Raw genomic sequence first — 24,910 nt, forward strand, 5'->3', positions numbered from 1 at the left:
ATTACCTGAGAGTATTCCCTTAGGAATGCCAAAGTCCTGACATTCTGATTATTTCAAAGAGCAATGAAAAGATATGAATGTACAAAAGTAGATGCCTTTGTTTTCCTTTGGGGATCCTTCAGTATATCCTGGAAAATGTAGTTGTCTTTAACCATTTTTATTTAAGAAATTTGGAAAATAATTTTTTTTAAGAGTTAGTCACTCTTGTTGCCCAGGCTGGAGTGCAATGGTGTGATCTCGGCTCACTGCAACCTCCATCTCCCAGTTTCAAGCAATTCTCCTATCTCAGCCTCCCGAGTAGCTGAGATTACAGGCATGAGCCACCACACCTGGACAGTTTTGTATTTTTAGTAGAGATGGAGTTTCTCCATGTTGGCCAGGCTGATCTCGAACTCCTGACCTCAGGTGATCCGCCTGCCTTTGCCTCCAAATGCTGGGATTACAAAAATGAGCCACCATGCACAGCTGGAAAATAATTTTTTAAAATCATAAATACCACTGACCTTAAGCAGAGCTGTGGCTACCATGTTCTCTAGCATGGGCGTCACTGGACTGTTGGCCTGGACTTTGCAGCCACAATGGATTCAAGTATGAAATATGGCACCTTTGAAAGGTATTACCAGGTGATTAAAGTCCATCACAAACATCCAGAAAATTACCAAGTCTATGCAAATTGTAGCCGAGCAAAATACAGCCGAGCTGAGAGAGAGCTCAAATATATGGACTGGGATCTTTGGCTCTGTATGAAAAAGCTGATATCAAGGTGCCTGAAGACAAGAAGAAACACCATCTTGTTGGTGTGTCCTCAGATTGAGGACTGTGTGGTGCTATTTATAGCTCCATTGCTAAACAGATGAAAAGCGAGGTTGCTACACTAACAGCAGCTGGGAAAGAAGTTATGTTTGTTGGAATTCGTGACAAAATCGGGGCATACTTTTTAGGACTCATTCTGACCAGTTTCTAGCAGCTTTCAAAGAAGTGGGAAGAAAGCTCCCTATTTTTGGAGACACATCAGTCATTGTCCTTGAATTACTAAATTCTGGATATGAATTTGATGAAGGCACCATCGTCTTTAATGGATTCAGGTCTGTCATGTCCTATAAGACAGAAGGAAAGCCCATCATTTCCCTTAATACCATTGCAAGTGCTGAGAGTGTGAGTATCTATGATGATATTGATGCTGATGTGCTACAAAATTACCAAGAATATAATCTGGCCAACATCATCTACTAGTCTCTGAAGGAATCCACCACTAGTGAGCAGAGTGGCAGGATGACAGCCATGGACAACACCAGCAAGAATGTTTCTGAGATGATTGACAAATTGACATTGACATTCAACTGTACCTGCCAAACTGTCATCACAAAAGAGTTGATTGAAATTATCTTTGGTGCTCTAGCTCTGGATTAATGAAAATCATCTTCCATCCTTGGACAAGAGGTTAAGAAGGAAAATTCAGCCAGCTGATTTTGTTTTTAGTTTACTGCTGTCTTTGTCAAAAGAAACTGTTCCTCCATTGTTTGAATTACTGAAGACAGAAAGATATTTGTAAATTATCTTACAATAAACAGCTTAAAAAATAAAATCATAAATATCATTTATCTTCATGCACTTGTATGCAAGATGAAAGGTAGAATGTATATGGTACATTTTGTCTGAAGTTGCTGAAGAAACAGACACAAACATGATGAGTCATTGGTGAGGCTCAGGTGAAACCTGGCAGTGACCATACTAAATCTAAGGCCATTTTTCAAATGCCAAAGTATGTTTCTGGGCTATGGATTAGCCTGTCCCCTTAATGATTATTTCCACAGGGTTTCATTCATTTTGATTAATGTAAATCCCCCATTATTTTTACTATTTGGAAGGTAGATATAGTAATACAAATTTAAATCTGATCTGTAATCTCTATTTAAAAGTATTTAAAAATACTTCAATGTTGCATTCTGTTAATTGGGAGGTAAATAGAATTCATGAAGGCCAAAGGGGAACAGGCTTTTCTTCCTGTGAAGGTCCATTAGCCACAAGGCATGGAACAGAGGGCAGATGAGAGCCATTCATAGCACACAAGCCACAAAGAACGCCTGTGAGTCTTTTGAGGGGAAGTTCATTCTTACTTCAAATCAGAGCATAGTGGAAGAGAAAGGACTCCTGCTGTTTAAGGATTTGTACTCTGGCAAATGAGATACATAGCTTGAAGATATGTAGTTAGTTAAATCTTTAAAAGGAACAGATACATTTAAAAAAAATGGACCACAAACAATGGAAAGTGCATTCGTAAAGGAGTAAAGTCAATGGTGTTATTTATTTTCACAAATTTTACTGAGAGGAATCAAGTAACTTTCTTTTGATTGATTGCGGAGGGTGTCATAGTTGGAGAGAGATTTTGGAACCTGGCAGAAGAATAAGAAGGAAGTAGTTTGTTTAGTATTCATCGCTATTAAAAAATACTTTGTGACTCTGACTTTTTAAAGTATAAACAGGAGATTATTCTTTTAAAAATACAAGCAGGTATTGCTTGAATCTATATTGTGTTAAAAATAGTTTTCATGTTAGTTTAAAAATTTGCTCATGAACAAATTTGTCTTGGTGTTTGTAGTCAGTTTAAGCAGTTGTTTGTGGTGTACGTGGAAGAACTCTACATTCTAGGATAAAAGGGTAATACATGTTCTAGGGATGCTGGCCATTTAGACTAGTAATCTGACTCTCACCATCCAAGCTTTCTTTGGCCCTTAAAGAGGCTACAATATTGTCACATTAAGGCACAGGAACTGAGTAGGTGACAAAACTCAGAACTGGGCCTTGGTTGTGACCTGCCCCAATGGCTGCATAAACAAGAGTGGAGGACAAGGGTTTCCATTGCCCTACCCAGGAAGCTCAGGTCAAACCTGAAACTTCGGCTATTTGATCTACATGCTAAAATATGTGATTACAACACTACTCATTGATAGCTTTATTACTTATTTTAGGGTGGGTTCCCTAACCAGGGATTTGGAGACTCTTGAGGAAGTCAGCAAGTTCCTTGAAATTATAAGCAAAATTTGGTATACAGATGAGTATGTGTGTTTTTCTTGGGCACAATTCATCAGCGTCTCAAAGGGACTGTAATCTGAACAAAAATGAGAATTACATCTCTATAAGGGAAAAATTCTCTAGAATTTTTCTAATGAGCAAGAGTGTATAACTTCTGGCTACTTGTTTTTAGGATAAGTTGAACAATGTAAAACTTGCTGTGTCCTTCAAAACTTCATGTGTTTGGAACTTGGTCCCCAGTATAGCAATGTTCAGAGGTGGGACCTTTGGGAGATGATTATGTCATGAGGGCTCTGCCCTTGTGAATGGACTAATCGATTAATAGATTAATGGATTATTGAGGGAATGGGTTAGTTAACGTGAGAGTGGTTCTGTTATAAAACCCAGTTTGGCCATGTCTTATGAGCTTCTCACCATGTGATGCCCTGTGTTGCCTCAGAACTCTACAGAGAGTTCCCACCAGCAAGAAGGAGCTCACCAGAAGCAGCCCCTATACCCTGGACTTTCCAGTATGCAGAAGTATAAGAAAAAAATTTCTTTTCTGTGTAAATTACCTAGTTACAGATATTCAGTTATAGTAACAGAAAAAAGATTAATATAAAATTTAATGCCGGGCATGGTGGCTCAAGCCTGTAATCCCAGGACTTTGGGAGGCGGAGGTGGGTGGATCACAAAGTCAAGAGATCGAGACCATCCTGGTCAACATGGTGAAACCCCGTCTCTACTAAAAATACAAAAAATCAGCTGGGCATGGTGCCGCGTGCCTGTAATCCCAGCTACTCAGGAGGCTGAGGCAGGAGAATTGCCTGAACCCAGGAGGCAGAGGTTGCGGTGAGCCAAGATTGCGCCATTGCACTCCAGCCTGGGTAAGAAGAACAACACTCCATCTAAAAAAAAAAAAAAAAAAAAAAAAAAAAAAAAAATTCATTACATTTTCTTTTTTGTATAATTTTTATTGCATACAAATACAAAACAGTATTTTTTTTACCCAGAGATAGTCTTCTCATATAGAAAAAAATGTGTGTGAGTTAGTTCATTGATTGCAAATGAAATGCTATTTTAAAATTCTGTTAAAGTGGAAATGCTGTGCCATACTTCAACATTCTATTTATATTCTATTTTATCCAAAAGATCTCCAAGTTTTTCTCAGAAGGTAACGAAATCATAGTCCCCTCCCAACCCATCTTTAGGAAATATAAAGTAATCACACTTTTTATAACTGAAAAGTATATTACAACTCTAGTTAACCATTTAAAATGTTTTTATTTAAAAGAGATAAATAACAAGTCAATGGAAACGCTAAAATGGAATTATGAAAATGCTCAATTAAACCTGGAGAAAACAGAAAGAAGAAAATAGAAACTAAAGCCAGGCATGGTGGCTCATATCTGTAATCCCAGTGAACTAGGAGGCTAAGTCAGGAGGATTGCTTGAGGCCAGGAGTTCAAGGCTGCAGTGAAACATTACACTCTAGCCTGGTCATGACAGAGCAAGAGCCTGACCCAGGGAAAGAAAGAAAAAAAAAATGCAATGAATAGAAAACAACTAGCAAGATGGTATAGAGTTTATTCTAATGATACCAATAATCACTTTAAATGTAAATGTTCTAAACACACCAGCTGAAAGACAGAATTTGTTAGATTGGATAAAACTGCAGGATCCGGCTGGGTGCGGTGGCTCAAGCCTGTAATCCCAGCACTTTGGGAGACCGAGGCAGATGGATCACGAGGTCAAGAGATCGAGACCAACCTGGTCAACATGGTGAAACCCCGTCTCTACTAAAAATGCAAAAAATTCGCTGGGCATGGTGGCGCGTGCCTGTAATCCCAGCTACTCAGGAGGCTGAGGCAGGAGAATCGCCTGAACCCAGGAGGCGGAGGTTGTGGTGAGCCGAGATCGCGCCATTGCACTCCAGCCTGGGTAACAAGAGTGAAACTCTGTCTCAAAAAAAAAAAACTGCAGGATCCAATTGCATGCTGTGTACAACGAACCCACTTTAAATTTAAAGATTTAGATCAAAAAGTAAAAAGATGGAAAAACATACGAAATGAAAACATGAACTTAATGCAAGCTGGAGTAAATACACTAATTTCAGATGAAGTAGACTTCAGAATAACAAAATTATCAGGGTTAAAGAGAAACTTTATGTAATAAAAAAGGAGTTAATTTTCCAAGGACATACAATAATCCCAAGTATATATGCATTTAAAAATAGAGCTTCAAAACATGTGAGTAAAGAACTGACAGAAGTAAAGAAAGAAACAGACAGATACTACAATTATAATGGCATGCTTTAACACTCCTGTCATAGTAAGTAGTTGATAAAATTTGGTGGAAAATAACTAAAAATATAGATGGGCCGGGCATGGTGGTGCATGCCTATAGTTCCAGCTATTTAGGAGGGTGAGGTGGGAGGATTACTTGAGCCCAAAAGTTCAGGCTGCGGTGAGCTAAGATGGCACTACTGCAGTCCAGCCTGGGTGACAGAGTGAGACATCCTCTCTAAAAAAATTTTTTGACCATCCTGACCAAGATGCTGAAACCTCGTCTCTACTAAAAATACAAAAAATAGTTGGGCACAGTGGCACACACCTGTAATCCCAGCTACTCAGGAGGCTGAGGCAAGAGAATCACTTGAACCTGGGAGGCGGAGGTTACAGTGAGCTGAGATCGTGCCATTGCCCTCCAGCCTGGGTGACAGAGTGAGACTCCATCTCAAAAAAAAAAAAAAAAAAAAAAAAAAAAATTTTTTAATTTTAAAATTACAAAAAAAATGATGACCTAAACAGCATTTCCCAGTAACTTGGCCTCATTGAAATTTACAGACCACTCCACCCCGTGGCAGTAGAACACATATTCTTCTCAAGCACATATAAAACATTCACTAACATAAACCATATTCTGAGCTATAAAGTAAACAAAAGGTTTAATGGACTTACAGTTCTACATGGCTGGGGAGGTCTCACTATCATGGCGGAAGGCAAAGAGGAGCAAGTCACATCTTACATGGATGGCAGCAGGCAAAGAGAGAGTTTGTGCAGGAAAATGCCCATTTTAAAAACCATCAGATCTCGTGAGACTCATTCACTGTTAAAAGAACAGCACAGGAAAGACCCGCCCACATAATTCAATCACATCCCACCAGCTTCCTCCCTCAACACATGGGAATTCTGGAATTACAATTCAAGATGTGATTTGAGTGGAGACACAGCCAAACCACATCACACATAGAATATGTTTGTAGACCGTAATGGAATCATAAAATAGAAAGATAACAGGAAAATCACCAAATGTTTGGAAATGAAACAGCATACTCCTCAATAATCAGAGGTCAGGTCAGAGAGGAAGTCTCAAGGGAAATTTTAGCACATCGATATGAAGCTGGGACTTGATGTGGCATGAGGAAGTTGGCATAGCCTAGCACTGAAATGGAAGCAGGAGCCAGGCCTTCAGGCCCCTTATGAGATGTGGAATGAGATTCAGGCAAAGGTGGAGTTGTGGATGTGGGTTGGGGCACTGGGGTGGGGGAGTAGTGCATGGAGGACATTTAGGACCCTTATGGTATTGTTTCCAGCACAACTGCCCTTCTTTTCTTCCTCTAAACGTTCTGCTTTAATGAACACAGTAAATCACTTCCTTGGGCCAGGTGAGTTAACAAAGGATATGGGACAGTTTGGAATGGAGCACTCAATTCTGAGCTCTTTGCTTTTGATCCCTTTCTTCCAAACTTTAAAGTATCCCTTACTGCTTTCTCCATTATGTTGAAATTGTAAAAATTATCACTACAGTTTGCTGACTATGAGGCAGACACTTTGCTAAGCATTTTACAAACATGACTTTATTCAGTCTTCACACACACACACACACACACACACACACCTGTCAGGGAGATATTCTTATCCCCATTTCACAGAAGTGTAAACTGAGGTACAGAGAGCTTAAGCAGGCACAGAGAAGGTGGGTAGCAGTGTCAGGATTTAACTCCTGTTTTGTCTGACTCTGAAGATTCTCAATACCCATAATAAGCTGCTTCCCACTGTGGGTGTTGAGGATGTGGCTGTTAACTTTGTGCTTCTGGGTATCTAAAAACACAAAGGTCTAAAATGATCTGACCGAGAAGCTTTTGCTTTCCTTGGGCAGAAATCTAGATTGTTAGGAACGCCCTAGGAGGGTTTAGTGAGAGTGGATGCAGCAATCATATTTAAGTAGAACCACTGAAACACAAATTTATAATATCTTCACTAGTGTAGGCCTAGGTTTAATCATCCATAGCCCTGCTATCTTCAGTGAGCCTGTTCTTTTGACTCTTCCTCAGTGGGCCCCTGGAACCAAACACAAGCAGCATGGAGGAGAAACTCAGTTTAGCCATGTAGTTTTCAAGCTGGGCTTTCTGTAATTGCCTGTCAAATACTGATACCAAAAGCAAAATGAAGCATTTAAAAATAGGTAGTCATCCTTTTCACCAAGCAGTAGAAATACTGAAAGAGAAAGAAAGGATGCTAACCTGCTTACTTGGAGAGGAAAGATATTTGTGTAGTCAGAAAAAGAAAAATATAAGACAGGTTGTTGATGGCATGAAATATAAAATGTATGTACATTGCAACATGGTGTTTAAGCCCTCCAGCTCTGGATTCAGACTACCTGGGATCAGAAACTGGTTCTACCACTTACTAACTGTGTGACCTTGGGTTTGTTACTTTAATCTCACTCTGCCTCAATTTCCTCATCTGAGAAATGGGGATAATAACAGTGTTTATTATTATACAGGGCTATTGTGAGGAGTACATTATATATATTACATATAATACATATATATGTAGGAATAAGTGTTCAAAAAATTTTAGTTATGATTGTTTGTCCAACACTATTATAGAATTAAAACATGTTTGGGGTAGGTAGTTCAAGGCCCAAAGAACTGAGGCGCAAAAGTGTTTACCCTCCTTTAAGATCCTGATCAAGTGCACTTTTCTGAATTTTCAAGAGAAAATCCTTCCATTTTTCTAAACTTTGAGTAAATTACTGGTTTAACATTCATTACTTTTTGAGTATAGTTATTTGTATAAAAACATATTGGCAACTCTTTGAGGGCAAGACAGAATCTCCTTCATCTTAATCCATTCACCCTCCCTTACCTCATCCTGACCTGGAAAAACAAATAGCACTTAGGATAGTGTCTGGAACTTAGCTGGCACTGAATATGGTAAATGTTTGTTAAATGGAACTGAACTGAATTGAAATGCAAAGACTGGGCCCACCTAGGGAAAAAAGACTGAAAGAGCAAGAAGAAAACTGAGAGTTTGCTGCCATTTGTCATGTAGAAACAGGACTATCTTGCTTATATGTAATTGAATGAAAGGCACTCAACACTGTTAAGCTGTTGTGGCTGAAAGGTAACAAAAGCTTATCTGAGCCTGTTGAGGTAAGGCGGGTGCAAATAATCCTTTAGGAAATATAGACTGGCCAGCCTTGTAACTTGCAGGAATTCCGGCCCCCAATTTTAGTAGGAGAGTCAAGCTCAGAGATCTCTGAGAAGCTTTTTATAAAATACAGCTTGTGCAGCTTTACTTGTGCAAATTAGTGTGAGCTAAAGGCAAGTGTTGAACAGACTTTACTGTGATTCCCCAGTTCATGAAATTTATAGGGATCAAATTTGACAAGAGCGTGTCTGACTTTGTTCTGTGGAAGCCCGAGCAAAGTCATGGAAACCAGATACCATTAGTTGTACTGCCATAGTCCAGAGACTCTGATTCAGGAGTTGTATTTGTCCTATGGTGTAAATACATTCATATGCACACACACATACTCATAGTCTCTCTCAAACACATACATACTCAGACATACACATTATTTCAAACACACACACACACACACACACACACACACACACACACACACAGCCCCCACATTATTTTAATAGGCAATCACTTAATCGATAGAGCTTTTGACCAGTAACCACCGTGTTGGTATCCAGAAATTGGCTTCTGTCTTTCATACAACATTTACTGGGCCGGGTGCGGTGGCTCAAGCCTGTAATCCCAGCACTTTGGGAGGCCGAGGCGGGTGGATCACGAGGTCAAGAGATCGAGACCATCCTGGTCAACATGGTGAAACCCCGTCTCTACTAAAAATACAAAAAATTAGCTGGGCATGGTGGCACGTGCCTGTGATCCCAGCTACTCAGGAGGCTGAGGCAGAATTGCCTGAACCCAGGAGGCGGAGGTTGCGGTGAGCTGAGATTGCGCCATTGCACTCCAGCCTGGGTAACAAGAGCGAAACTCCGTCTCAAAAAAAAAAAAAACATTTACTAGTACTGAGTGTTTTTATGTTTGGTGCCTCAGCTTTTGGTTCTCACCTTGACGTTGTCTGTCAAGATCTCCTGTGAGGTGTTTAAAATGAAAATTCCTGGCCCTGCGCCTTTGGAGATTCTGACTCAGCAGATGTGGGGCAGAGGCTAAGAATCTGGATTTGGTAGATAACAGGCAATCCAGAAGACTTGGTGCGGGTACTTTTTGAGGTCTAATAGGTCTACTACCTACATTATACTGTGAACCAATGAGACTGGTGAGATTTCAGTGGCTTTGGTAACTCTAACATAAAAGTCTAGCTGAAAGGCTGGTCATGGTGGCTCATACCAGCACTTTGGGAGACTGATACGAGAGGATTGCTTGAGCCCAGGAGTTTGAGACCAGTCTGGGTAGCATAGCTGTCAGGCCTCCAAGTGTAAGCCTGGCCATTATAGCCTTGGTGTCCCGCACGAATACCTCCTGATGGTCTCCAGGAGCCAGAAAGTCTGACTGGATGGCCACAAATAGAAGTGAAACAACTGGTTCCTGCCTCAACTGATTGCTCTACCCCTGCAAACTTCAACCATTGTTCCTGCTCAGCCTTGCGAAAATTTCCCCCAATATCAGGTTTCTCAAGACCCACCCCTGTAACTATGTAATTTGCCATACCCTCTCCTCTAATTGCAACTGACAACCCCTACCGTTATGGTCATGCCTGTTTATAGTAAATGACCCCTACCCTTGTGACCATGCATCCTGTGACACCCTTCCCCTCCCTAAGATAGATTACCACCTTTAGCTGACCATTTCCCCCAACCTGTATTACCAATCCCCTTTCTACCCCCTTTGCCTAACTCCTTTCTCGGACTTGGCCTGCTTGTACCCAAACGTGAAATAAGTGGCCTCGTTGCCCACACAAAACCTGCCTGGTGGTCTCTTTATTCGAGTGACACGCCTAACAATAGCAAGACCTCATCTCTACTAAAAATTTTTTAAAATTATCTGGGCATGGTGGTATATGCCTGTAGTCCCAGCTGCTCAGGAGGCTGAGGCAGAATGATTGGTTGAGTTCAGGAGTGCAGAGCTGCGGTAAGCTAAGTTGGCACCACTTCCCTCCAGCCTGGGCAACAGAGTGACACCTTGTCTCAAAAAAAGAGAAAAGAAAAAAAAAGTCTAGCTGCAGCCTGTTGGTTCTCCCCTGGGAGGCTCTGGTATGCTTCTCATGTCTACATCCTAAGAAGGGCTGTATTAAAGGGTGGGTCAGCATGCATAGTTGTACCTGAAATGACCAAACAGCTCACTCCCTTGTTCTAGGTGTTCACACATAGCATTGCATTTGATCTTGGCAGAGAGACACCCAAATCTCTTGATAATGCCAAACCCAACATGTGTTTCCTTGAACCATAGCTGTCTGCACAAGGTGACCAGAGTTTCATAAAATTAAATCTTTATATTAGGTGATATTAAAACTACTTAGCAACCAGTAGAGCAGGTACAAGCCCAGTCAGAACTGATGCAAATGTATGAGCCTGGGGGTTGTTGGCTGAGTGTAGAAGGTGCCCCTGCCCCACTCCAGTGACCCACCCACTGATAATGGCAAAGCACCCTTCAAGATGTTATCACATGGGACTCAGGCCCCTAATTAGGGGTGGGAGGGAGAAACAGGACATCACCTGCTTCCACCCAACTTACCAGACCAATGATAGTAATCAGGAAATAATTACCAAAAAATGCAAGTTCATTCTTTTCTTGAGACAAGGTAAGGGGCTGAATTAGATTAGTTCCTATAGGAGTGGTGACAACTCGGCCTGACCCCCTTCCCTTGCAAACATGGGATAGCAAGGGTTTCTGTATTTATGAAGATAAAAGGTCTGAGGGCCAGTGCGGTGGCTCATGCCTGTAATCCCAGCACTTTGGCAGACCAAGGCAGGCGGATCATGAGGTCAGGAGTTCAAGACCAGCTTGGCTAATATGGTGAAACCCCATCTCTACTAAAAATACAAAAATTAGGTGGCATGGTAGCACGTACCTTTAGTCACAGCTACTCAGAAGGCTGAGGCAGGAGAATCTCTTGAACCCAGGAGGTGGAGGTTGCAGTAAGCCAAGATGGTACCACTCCACTCCAACCTGGGTGACAAAGTGAGACTCCATCTAAAGAAAAAAAAAAAAAGGTCTGAATATTTTATTTTATTTTTTGAAACAGGGTCTTGGTCTGTCACCTAAACTGAAGTGCAGCCCCAGAATCATGTCTCACTACAGTCTCAAACTCTTGGCCTCAGGTGATTCACCTTGGCCTCCCAAGGTGCTGAGATCACAATTGTGAGCCCTTATGCCCAGCCTGAATATTTTAAATCATGACTGTTCTACATATCTGTGACAAGTGGTTGCAAAATCTCAGGCATCATTTGGTGGTCACTACTATGCTTTTTTATTTCCCAACTAGAAAGAATTTTCTTTCCTTCTGGGGCTCAGATGCAAATACATGGCATGAGATTGCTGGGAGGTCTAAAAGGGTGACTCATGAAATCCCAGCTAAGCTCACAGTCTTACCTGGATCCAGCCCAGGTCAGCTGTCCTTGACCTTCTGTCAGGGCCTGGAAGAAGCCTGGTGTGGAGTGCAGGTTGATTTTCTTTGAAGATTGCAGTTTAGAAAAAGTTCTGCTCATGTGCAGGCTTCCTTCTTTGATCTTCCTATCTTTACCTTTTCAGCTGGTGGTTATATCTTACCTGTTCCCTGCTGAATTTTCATACTTTATATTTAATTATTTTATATTTCACAGTTCCTGATTCTGTATTTTCTTATGAAGGTGAACTTTCATTTTATCTTAGCCATTTCTAGCCTCCCTCTTATCCTTTTTTGTACAAACCATTTAAATGTAAAGAACTGTTGTCATAAGCACTCCATTTCTGAACTTAAAATGATTTCTGATTTAACATCATGCCCTTCTGATGTGAAAGCCACACTGAATATGGCAATGCCTAATAACTATGCCCACAAGGTATTTAATGTAATTGGAAAATATTTTATTATGGCTTCACTTCCCTAAAAACATTCCAACATCACTCATTCAAGTAGCTAAAATAGAAGCTTGATCTTGGAATTAATTAGGGATTAACACGAAATCTTAATTTTAAATGTGTCAAAGGAAAGAAAACAATTTAGACCCCAGTGTACATCAAAGGATAATTCTATCTGGCAACATACAATGGCTTTGCAGCAGCCTAATCTCTCGCCACACCCTGATGCTTCCATAGCTACCGCACCACAGAAGCCACAACAATGTCTTTAGTGCTATTCCCTCACGAAAGGAACTCTCCCAAAGCGCTGTGGCTGGGATTTAATTCATTACGGCTGTTTACAAACTCAGAGAAGCTAGTTATACACCAACACATTTCCAAATCTCCACTGACTTCACAGGTGACCTCTTTGGAAGTAATTGATGAATGGCCTTCTGATAGCTGTTACTGAACACGGATTGAACCCTGATGAGGATGCCGCCTTAGCCTCTGCCCTGCTTACCGTCTCTGCAATGGGAGAGGCTGGTAAGGCATGGGGCATTTGGCCGGAGGGATAAATCAGAGGCCACGAACAAGGTGGGAAACAGTTCAGTGTCCAACAGCCAGCTGCATTCAGGGTTCAAAGAGGTGTCAAATGTCAGCACTTTGCAGCAGGGAGATTCCTATGCACATATCCTTTTCTGGTAGGCAGTCTTATGTGCATTTTTCTTCTTTTCACTTACTTGAAAACCTTCCACTGCAGACCAAGGGATTATGCACTGAAAGTGTTTCATTTTCAAATGTTTTTGCAGAGGGCTTTTGCCTTCCACCAACGTTTCAGTCATACACAGTGAGCTTCACTAGGAAAAAGTTTTTCCTTTAAACTTAGAGTAAGCACCATAAAATCTAAAAGGATTCAGCATGCTTAGTTCTAAGCGAGAATTGTGAGTAAAGTAATCATCTTTTTTTAGAGATCGAGTTCTACCAAAACACCATCTTCCTAACCTTCAGTCAATCTGCTTATAATTTGAGACTTTGGTAGGAAAGTGGAATTTAGGACTTGAAGAGCTAAATTTTTACTTCATTAGGATACAGATGTTTTGAGTGTATCTTCCTTTTTGCCCACATTTACTAAAAGGCTATTCCTTCTTTTATTTCTTCTCCTTCTTCCTCCTCCTTTTCCTTTTTTCTGATAAATATAACAGATATAAAATCGTAAACTTGTCCTCGGTAGGACTCAATTGAATTGCTTCATCTCCAGTTTTGCTATTCTGAGTTTCCAAATACTAAGCTTGAAGTGGCTTCCACTGAAGGATAGAATTGAGTTTCTCCTCAAAGCAGAATGAATATTGTGGAGAGTCTTTTTATTTTTATTTAAAAATACCTCTCTGGGACAGCGCTCCTCTAACTGAGGACTAAAGCAATTACTAGAGCTGTAAACAAGGCCAAATTCTCCACCTCTGTGGACAGCCAGTTCCAATGGGATTCCCCTAGTACTGGAAATGAGTTTGTTTGTTTGTTTGTTTTAATCTCTTAAGAGTAGTTTTTCTGCTTAAACTGATAAACAAAAATATGTTGTTGGTGAGTGTTTTCCTGAATATAGTGTATCCCTCAAAGCATTTTTCCTAAGAGGGAAATGTTAAGCTCTTCTTGATAAGTGAAAAAGAAACTCTTGTTCTCAAAGATAAATTATTACAATGAGAACTTTCTTTAACCTTAAAAATCTAATACTAATGTTTGGCTTTGCACGGTAGAGTTTCTCTAAACTGTTGAATGCCTTCCATGTTTCTCAGACCTTGTTTTGGTAAAGGACAAGAGAAGCATCTCCCGTGGGTGAGTGATTTACCTTATCATTCTTTTACTGTAGCTTCAGAGATCTTTAACTCTTTAAGCAATGGCATTTAAGTCCTAAGAACACCCAGAAGTATGCCTCAGGCTTCAGACATTCTCAGTTAAAAAAAAAAAAAAAAAATTAAGGCCAGCTTGGGTATCAACAAAGCAGAAAAAGAAAAACCCAATTGGTTCAATTCTGATAAGATTGGCGATCTGCAATCAGGTAAGCTGAACTGCAAACAAGTGCCCTTGCTTCTGCAGCGGCAGCTCTCCTCTTTCCTGGGCTTTGTACCTGGTGCATTCATTCTCTGAGTATACTTAATGGCAAAAAAAAAAAAAAAAAAAAAAAAAAAAGTTACAGATAATGCTGTTTCCTCACTGCTGTGAGCAATGGAGTTATTCTTTCACTTTTACAAATATTTTTAATCACATCTTCTTACCTTTCCTTTGTGCATCCAAAAGAGGTTATCTAAAACTGAATTGTAAGTATCTCTAGGCTATGTCAGAAAAACTGGTAGAATCCTCAGTTTTAAGGGGAATTTTTTTGGCCAACAGTTTGTGGCCCTTGATTGAAATCAAATAATAGAAATAAGGAATGATTGGCCTCTGAAATGACACCCCAGTCCCTTCCAAAGGAAAGCCTTTTCTTTAAAAAAAGGAAAAAAGATTGTAAAAAAATACTCATAAGACTTGAAAGTCAGAATGCAGTTGTTCTTTTATTAAAACTTTGCAAATTGGTCTTATTTAAAACCCTTTTATTTTAAAAACAATATTTTATATTTATAATATGATTTTAAAAACACCCTATGCTAAACTGGTAAATTTAAAAGATAATGGAAAATAAAAGATTTTGTTCAACTTTTTTTGTTTTTCCACAAACTGCTGGAAGTGCTGCCTAGATTAAAAAAAAAAAAATCTATCAAGTTAAAAAGCAAAAGTATACCAGCATATGCCGTTTTAACGTTAGTGAGACAGTTCTTTTACTTCATGATTGTTTTTGTTTTCAAATTAAATGATATTTGTATGTAATATTAATTATGAAAAGAATGTAAAAAATGAAAGGTTAGGAAGGGCAGTCTACCTAAAGTTAAGCAGTCCTTGACCTTAAGTGATATGATTATAGCTAATTTTTTTCTTTACCTCTAAAATTTTCATAGTTTTTCAATTTTCTATAATAAATACTTATTGCTTTTAAATTTTATTTTATTATGATTTTTTTGTTTTTATCTTTCTTTGAGACAGAGTCTTGCTCTGTTGCCCAGGCTGGAGTATAGTGGTACAATCATAGCTCACTGCAACCTTGAATTCCTGGGCTCAAGTGATCCTCCCACCTCAGCCTCTGGAGTAGCTGGGGCAACCAGCATGGGCCACTGCACCCAGCCAAACATTTTAATATAATTTTGTTTAAAGTATAAAAAGATTTTTATCATGCCTGTTTCATTCTCAGGTGTTTTAAATGTGAACTTTGTAACTCTGTTTCCCATCTGTACACCACTGCTTACCGCTGGGCTACATTTCTCCTTGGGTCACTTTTTTCTCTTCTCACTTCTATCCTACATGCTCTTTCTCCTTCTTCAGTTGGTATCACTTGTCTTAGAACTCAATTGTCTACTGAGCTCTGGGAAGCTTTTATGAAAAAGAGGCCAGAGGAAGGAGACTGGTGCTGCCTGGACCAAGGAAGCTCCTTAGAGATAAGAAGTCACAGAACATCTGAGCTGAAGAGATGAGACCAACTGCTTCATTTTACAGATGAGGAAATGAAGATCAAAGGGTGGGTTGACAACATGGCGTTAGTCCTTGCAGCTTGACCGTTTAAAAAAAGCAAAAATCCTGGGATGAAGACCACGGAAAGCAGCAAACACAGATGTGTACTAGGAACATGCAGACGTCTAATGCGTGAAGTAGGAGGATGTTTCTAGAAATGTACTGCTGTACAAATGTACCCCCACCTTAGACAGAAACATGAGCACAGAGAAATGTTTTTGCGAGAAATACAATAGTGCTAAATGGAAAACATTGACTGACCTGAGGCCTCAGCATCCCAGGGCAAGATGGAGCACAGGAGCAGTGGCCACCATGTCTCAAGGGGCCACTACTCCAGCCGGTTATGGCCACCTAAGGATTCAACCCCAATATTACCTGGTTGTCCGATTTTACAAGGAAAGTGAGAAATTAAGGATATTGTGTAAAATCCCCTGGTTTAGGAAAAAGAGGCCAGTTCTGTGGCAGTAGATTGTGATCTGCTTGTTGAAACTTGCATGTAACACACTAGTCCTTGAGACGTATGAGCCTGTACTCTGAAACTGTTGAAGGACATACTTCTTGCCATGTACAAGAGGCTGGGTATATGTCCCCTTACTTCTCACCTCCACTTAGAAAAAAAGGCAACCCTCTTCTCCCCATAGAGCTAATTTATTCCTTCTGTATACCTAAAAATTGGTGAAACAGACTGCACCATTGCATTCTTTTAAATTCACCTCTTAAGAAAAAACATGGCTTTTTAAACAAGGACAATAACATTTCCGTTTAGCAATCTAACCTAGAAATGATTATCAAAATTAGGAGTATAATGCTTATATAGTTCTATTTTCTTCAGATTTTCTGCAAAGAGTATTATTGTTTTTATAATTCAGAGAAGTTAAGAAACAAAAATCCAGAAGGCAAATTGAATAATATGTTTATTCGAAGTCAGATCAGTCATCAGGTAGTTTAAGAAGCCACTGGCAAAGGGGAAAGGACTTCAGTTACGGAGTCTCCAAACTCAAGTTTAATCTCAGATTTGCTAACTCATCCTTAATCTCTGTTAAATAAGTTTGGTAATTCCTATATATCAGGGTACTGTAAAGCTTAATGATAAGTTTTGGGACACATGGTGGATGGTGAATAAAAGGCAGTCATGGCTTAAAGGATGACTTTACCTCATGTACCACCTACCATCAGATTAATTGAGCTGTGGGGAACCCTGGTGAACGTTCAGATCCACTGTGTTCGTGAGAACGCACCATCCTGAGGTAGACACACAGCTGAGTTTGTCTTTGTCTCTCCTGTTGACCGCCTCAGCAGAGCACTACACAACCATGTGGGTTTGTCTGAGACCTGTATAAATTCTGTGAGTGAGGTTTGAGTTTTGTGTTGGCTTTGTTTTGGGTGTTTTAAAAAGAATCACTATTTGAATTTTTAGGTCATTGATAAATTCAATTGTTTTTGCGTCTTTAAATTTTTTAAAAAGAATATACATCATTTTGGGTTTTTTCCCCCAAAAAGCAGCACAAGAATAACCTTTTAGAATAAACTTGAATCTTGTTCCTAAAATTACGATACCTTTACTAATGCTTTGCGCCCAGCAAATACTCAATAAACATTTGTTATTTGTAATTAAATGCCCAGCCTTCTTGAAAAATGGCCATGGCATAATGAAATCTGATGAAACAGTAGGAGACATATTGCACTGAGTGAAGCTACCTTACCCTCCAGAATTAAGGGAAATGCCAGCATCTTCAGGGCTAATTTTGTAAATTCTTTAACAAGTTTTAAAATTATAATTTTAATTTTAATTTTCCCAGCCTACTAATAGTTTATCAGTGTTACGGTTTTGCAGCATTTGAATTTACAATTTACTATGCTAGCTTAATTTAAGAGTTTTTATTCCTTTTTTTTTTTTTTTAAAGAAATGCTGTTAAGACTGGCTAACGATCCGAGCTCCAATCTTCCTCCAGGGCTGCCGACCACTGGTGTCTGCTCTGGCCTCCATTGTCTCTGGCCTCCATTGTCTCTAGCCTGGACTACTGGAGTTTGCTTCCAGTTGGGCTTCCAGTCGCATGCAATCTACTCATGCACGTGACTGTAGTCTTTCTGAAATGCCAAACTAATCCTGGCTTGTGACCTACTGGATAACAAGAGCTAACATTTATTGAGCATTTATTGTGCTTGGTGTTGTATAAAGCAGTCATTATCTCATTTAATCCACATAACAATCCCATGAGATAATTCCCATTTTACAGAAAAGCAAACGGAGGCTCAGAGAGGTTAAGTAAATTGTGCAAGTAAATTGCAGCTTATATTTGGGGCTTTATTCACCCACTTAATTACACACACCCCTCCATCTCACCACAGACACATGATGGCAGAATACTCTAGGTGTGATGATACTTTTGTCATGTGCTGTCTCTCCTTTCTGGAATGTTTTTGTTTACTTAATGCACAGAGGGGTCCTCTCCACTGTGAAGCCTTCCCAGACAGCTCTCCAACTCTATACTTAGCCCCAGTATTTTTCTAGCATACCTACATCGTGTGTTACTTTGCCATTGTTAGTTTATCTATCTTTCTCTTTTATCAAATACCATGCAGACTGGGACTTAACCATATGGCATTTGTATTAATTTACACAAAGCCTGGTTAGTAGTAGATACTTAATAGTGTTTGTAAAATGGATGAACTGTGAGATCCTCAAAGGTATCTTACTGATATTTGGATCCCCAAACTAAGCTACCACACCAGACGGTCACCCTAGAAGGGATCCACATGACGTGGACAATTCTTCAAGTGTTCATTACTGACAGTCGATGGCCTGAGGATCTCACTTTCTCCCACCACTCTGAATCCAAGCCCACTCCTGCACGCTTCTCATTCTCTCCTGAAACTTCCAGCAACATAGGCCTTATCCTGGAGTCATCCCTCATTTGTTCTGCTCCTTGGTCCTGCCACACTTGAACAGTTGCCAAGACCTGTCAGTTCTTTCTGTGAAATGTTTCTCACCTTCTTCCCTTCCTCCCTCTCTTTATTGTCTATTGCTACTCTCCTGTTATAGGTGGTGGCTCTTCAATTTTTAAATAGGAAAGAACTGAGAGAAGGAATCACAGTTCAGTTGCAAAAGGAGTTTAACACTTGTTTTGAAGGTGCCATTACAGAACAATATACTATTTTATTTAGACTGTGTGTTACAAATTAATAATACAGCAAAGTTCTATGTAAGTATACTTTACATAAATTGAGAAAGTATCCATTGTATATATTGGATTATACATACATCTATATGTGTAATATAATAGATATATTTGTGATAGAGGTTATGCCAGGGAGGCCCTCTTTATACAGCAACCACAAGAATTGTGTCTTACACAATTTCTTTGACTCCAAGCACTTACCCTTTTGTTGCTGGATAAATCTTCCTAAATAACAGCTTTAATATTATTGATACAAACTTTCACTGTTGTGAGTATCAATTGCCTATTGCCTACTAAATAAGGAACATTCTGTACATGGACTTTCTTTTTTTTTTGAGACTGAGTTTCGCTCTTGTTACCCAGGCTGGAGTGCAATGGCGCGATCTCGGCTCACCGCAACCTCCGCCTCCTGAGTTCAGGCAATTCTCCTGCCTCAGCCTCCTGAGTAGCTGGGATTACAGGCACGCGCCACCATGCCCAGCTAATTTTTTGTATTTTTAGTAGAGACGGGGTTTCACCGTGTTGACCAGGATGGTCTCGATCTCTTGACCTTGTGATCCACCCGTCTCGGCCTCCCAAAGTGCTGGGATTACAGGTTTGAGCCACCGCGCCCGGCCCTGTACATGGAGTTTATTGCTCTTCATAGTATAGATCCCACTCATTTTTTTGACTTTATATCCATGTGTCAGTATTGTTCCCTGTGTCAATCAGGAATGCCCTTGCCTGCAGGTAGCAGAACATCTAAGGTATGCTGGTTTAAACAAATAGTGAACTATTTTTTTCTCACATAATAAGAAATTACATTTGCTGCAGGGCTAGTGTGGGTACTCAATGATGGAGAAACACTCCTTCCATCTCTCCGTTCACTGTCCCATCACATAGCTTTTATTCTTCTGCTTATCACCTCAGGACCTCAAGAGGTACCTCCAGGAATCTCATCCACAATTCAAGCATAAGAAAGGAGAGACAGCAAAGGGTAACAGTTTAAGGAAAGTTCATGCTAATTGCGCCTGTCCTATTTTTAAGGATAAAGTAAATACTTTCCCACAATCCTAACCCAGCAATCTTCTCCTTATGCCTTAATGACCAGAAGGGTGTCATAGGGTGGAAGGTGCCTGGGGAGGTGAAGTTGTGGATAGAGGTGGGCTTGTCAGTTGGCAGCACCTGCCACCCCTCCCACGCTAATCAGGCAGCTCACTGACTTTATCTGCACCTGCCTTCCCATCATTTCCTCCACCTTGGATGATCTTTGCCCTACTCCATCCCTGCTTATTGAAGTTCTTTCATCTTTAAAAAATCCTGATAAAATACTGCTTTCTCCAAGAAGCCTTCCTTGACTCCCTCTAAACCACTCTTAAAAAATTTTCCTTCTCAGATCAACCACTGTTTGTATTTTGCTGTCTATAGAACTGCTTACACTATACTATGGTTAATGTTTGTTTTGTCTCCTTGTCTACATTTCGAGGTCCAAGAAGACAGATATTGTGTCCAATTCATCTTTGTATTTCCAAGGCAGCTCAGCACAGAGTGGTATTCAATAAGTCTTGAATGGATGCATGCATATTCTGCAATATTGTGTTCTGAACAGAAGAGTCTGCAATACCCTCCCTGTATCTAGAATGGCTCCTCTGATCCAAGTTAAAGAAGAACATCTGCAGTCCTCTGTGAATATTGGCTGCTGTCTTCTGTCCTCAGTTGAGGCAGGGACATCTGTGGTGGCAACCTGATTATTGACCAATACTTTTTATGTTCCTCTGCCCAAATGTGCAGCTGCTTCCGGGGTGGAAAAGTAAAGAAACAGTAAAAATCAGACAAAATAACAGCAATTTCAGCAGGAGATTTGTGAGAATATTAGGCTTAAGTTAAGAACCTCAAAATTATGTTACAATATAAGGAATAATAATATTATACCAATTAATACTACTTATCAGGCTCCTTAAACCAGACACTGCACTTTATACGCATTGTGCCATGGACTTCTCATAAGAACATACTCATTTATTATATTAGAAAACCAAGACCCAAGACTCAGGGTAAGCAATTTGTGCAAGTGACATAGCTTTTTTTTTTTTTTTTTTTTTTTTTGAGACGGAGTTTCGCTCTTGTTACCCAGGCTGGAGTGCAATGGCGCGATCTCGGCTCACCGCGACCTCCGCCTCCCAGATTCAGGCAATTCTCCTGCCTCAGCCTCCTGAGTAGCTGGGATTACAGCCACGTGCCACCACGCCCAGCTAATTTTTAGTATTTTTAATAGAGACGGGGTTTCGCATGTTGACCAGGATGGTCTCGATCTCTCAACCTCGTGATCCACCCGCCTCGGCCTCCCAAAGTGCTGGGATTACAAGCTTGAGCCACTGCGCCCGGCCGTGACATAGCTTTTAAGAGGCAACACCAGGCAGTCACTTTTTTTTTTTTTTTTTGAGACCAAGTCTGACACTATTACCCAGGCTGGAGCGCAGTGTTGCGGTCTCGGCTCGCTTCAACCTCCGCTTCCCAGGTTCAAGCAATTCTCATATCTTAGCCTTCCAATTAGCTGGGATTACAGGTGCCTGCCAACATGCCCAGCTAGTTTTTTTTTGTGGTTTTTTTTTTTTTTTTTTTTTTTTTTTTTTTTTTGTATTTTAAGTAGAGGTGGGATTTTGCCATGTTGGTCATGCTGGTCTCAAACTCCTGACCTCAAGTGGTCCTCCCACCTAGGTCTCCCAAAGTGCTGGGATTACAGGCTCGAGCACCTGGTCTAAGACACTCACTTCTTAGCCCAAGCACCTGAGGGAAAGAGTATTAGCTTTCTTTTACAGATAAGGAAACTGCAACCCAGAGAAGTCATGTGACTTGCTCAAGGCGGGGCAGTGCAGTGATTCAGAGGGTGGGCCCTGGCATTGGACTATCTGGGTTTGAATCCCAGGGCTACCACTTATATATGTGCCAGTGGAAATTGTTTTAGTTTCTGTGCCTCAGTTTTCTCATATGTAATACAGGGATAACAGTTGCTTCACAGGATTCTTACAAAAACAAAAGAAGTTACATGCAGTTGTAGAGACTAGTCTAGCACCTTGTCCCAAACAAGCAGTTAGTAGCTTTTAGCCAGGGCTGCCACTAGTCCATATTACATGGGGACATTCCTGGTGTGCTGAACACAGTGGAATTGTGCATTCAGCTGTGTTTTAGTGCTTCTGGAGAAACTAAACAAATACTCTGACTCCCAGCGGTGGAAGTCCTTACTCTCTAACAAAAGGGACCCTTAGGTTGACTAGCCCCACCGATCAGAGAGTCATACCTTATGGATAGAATGGCTCTGCCAGCATTTCTCACCACTGCCTGCATTAAGTGACTTAGAGAATCAGCAGGCTTATAGCTTTGGAATTGTTTTGGGGAAGGACCTTTACCTGGTTTGGGCTGAGTTCTGTGGGGTGACTTTAGATATTTCCATAGTAGAATGCAATTTCATTTTGCCTAAGCCACACCTCTCTTTATAATAGCTAGTCTTCAACAGTGGTCCCCCAATGAACCATGCCTCTTGATATTCACGTCCTTGCGTAGACCCCTGCTATGTTAAATCTAGGCAGGTTTTTGTTTAACCAATAAAATACGGTTGAAGTAGCATTGTGTGGCTTCTGAGGCTAGGTCACAAGGAATCTAGTAGCCTGTGTTCTTGGAAAGCTCTCTTTGGGGGATGCAGCTACTGTATGAAAAATCCAATTACCACTAGACCACCAAGGCATGATAAAATCCACACTAGCCAAATTGAGAGTCCACATGGAGAAAAAGAGATACCTGGCCTCTCCCCAGCAATTTCAGCCATCCAGATGAGGGAACAAACACATGAGAGAAGAAGCCATTTTGAACATCTGGCCTACTTAAGCCTTCAGATGTCTTTTGCTACAGCCACCATATGACTGCAACCAAAAGCAACCCCACCCAAGCAGGAAGTGCCCAGCTGAGCCCAGTCAATCTAGAGGACCATGAGAGGTGATAATAAACTGTGATTTTTAAGCTACTCTGTTTTGGGATTTTTTATTAAAAAGCACCAGACAGGTTGGGCGCGGTGGCTCATGCCTATAATCCCAGCACTTTGGGAGGCCGAGGCAGGTGGATCACGAGGTCAAGAGATAGAGACCATCCTGGTCAACATAGTGAAACCCCGTCTCTACTAAAAATACAAAAAAATTAGCTGGGCATGGTGGCGCACGCCTTTAGTCCCAGCTACTTGGGAGGCTGAGGCAGAAGAATTGCTTGAACCCAGGAAGCGGAGGTTGCAGTGAGCCGAGATCACGCCATTGCATTTCAGCCTGGGTAACAAGAGTGAAACTCCGTCTCAAAGAAAAGAAGCACCAGACACCTGAAACACTCAAGATTGTCCAAAGTTACAGTACATTCAAAACCAAACAGTAGATGAGGATCGAAAGCCATTTCTTTTTATTAAATTAAATTTTCTGGTAAATATACAAATCAGGACCCATAAAAGTCTGTATGCAAATTTTGTAATTCTTTCCACTTTCCTTGAACAGTAAAAGGAGAAATGTTGGTCCAACACCACCTAATGTTATATTACATGTTTGTATTTTTGATTGCCGCTAGTCTTCTCTTTTTGCATGTAAATTCAAAGATGGCTTTTTTGTGTCTTTCACTCTCTGTATGGCCTGGCGCCTGGGTTCTAAAAGCGAATGATTTAAGGCAACCAATTGGAAGCAGCATCACTTTCATGACATAGTCTTAGGTGTTACATAGCACCAGTTCTTCTGTAGCCATAAGCTTACCCAGTGTGTTAGGCAGATTACTAGCCTTCTAAAATGTCCGTGTCCTAATCTCCAAACCTGTGACTATATTACCTTACCTGGACTTTTCAGATGTGATTAAGTTAAAGACCATGAGACAGGGAGATTATCCTGGATTATCCAGGTGGCCACAATGTAATCACAAGGGTCCTAGCAACAGGGAGCCAGGAGGGTCAGAGCCAGAGAAGGACATGTCATGCAGAAGCAGAGGGCAGAGTGACGCTGGCCATGAGCCAAGGAATGCAGGCAGCCTCTAGAAAGTGAAAAGGGCAAGAAAACAGATGTACCCTTGAGCCTCCAGAAAAAACGCAGCCCCGCTGACATCTTGATTTTATCCCAGTAAGACCTATTTTGGAAATCTGACCTCTAGAATTTTAACAGATTTATGTTATTTTAAGCCACTAAGACTTGGAATTTGTTATAGCATCCAAGCTACAGAAAAACAGATTCAAAAGGAGAAAACAAGGCCAGGCACAGTGGCTCACTCCTGTAATCTCAGCACTTTGGGAGGCCGAGGTGGGTGGATCACTTGAGGTCAGCAGTTCCAGACCAGCCTGGCCAACATGGTGAAACCCCGTCTCTACTAAAAATACAAAAGTTAGTAGAAACCCCGTCTCTACTAAAAATGCAAAAGTTAGTGGGAGACATGAAAAGAGTGATAGCAAATCAAGAATAAATACTGGTTGTGGGCATTTTTGTTTGCTGATCTCCTCAAAAAAAAAAAAAAAAAAAGAATTTTTTTTTTTTGAAATTTCTGACCATTTTAAACTTGTTAGAGCCAAGATCAGTACATCATATTTAACAATTTCAACATGCTTTAGTTTAATATTCTAGGGGACCACTAATATTCTAAAAGGCTATAATAAAAAATAATATAGGGAATTAGCAAGGGTAGTTTTAAAACTATATAGATGCACAAGAAAGTAACAAAGCCTGAATTCAGATATCTGGATGTGTGTGTGTGTGTGTGTGTGTGTGTGTGTGTGTTCATTTTAAGAAAATCTCAAGTCCCTGGCAATTAATTGAAGAAGGAAGTTCAATCTTT

The 24,910-nt window shown here is 40.5% G+C and overlaps 1 pseudogene; it reads left to right on the forward strand.

Moving 5' to 3' along the window:
* Nucleotides 1-364: 364 nt before the first annotated feature.
* LOC101037719 (ATP synthase F(1) complex subunit gamma, mitochondrial-like) lies at nucleotides 365-1,521 on the forward strand (annotated as a pseudogene).
* The last annotated feature ends 23,389 nt before the right edge of the window (nucleotides 1,522-24,910 follow it).

Source organism: Saimiri boliviensis, chromosome 2 (genome assembly GCF_048565385.1).
Source record: "Saimiri boliviensis isolate mSaiBol1 chromosome 2, mSaiBol1.pri, whole genome shotgun sequence".
Classification (NCBI taxonomy): Eukaryota; Metazoa; Chordata; class Mammalia; order Primates; family Cebidae; genus Saimiri; species Saimiri boliviensis.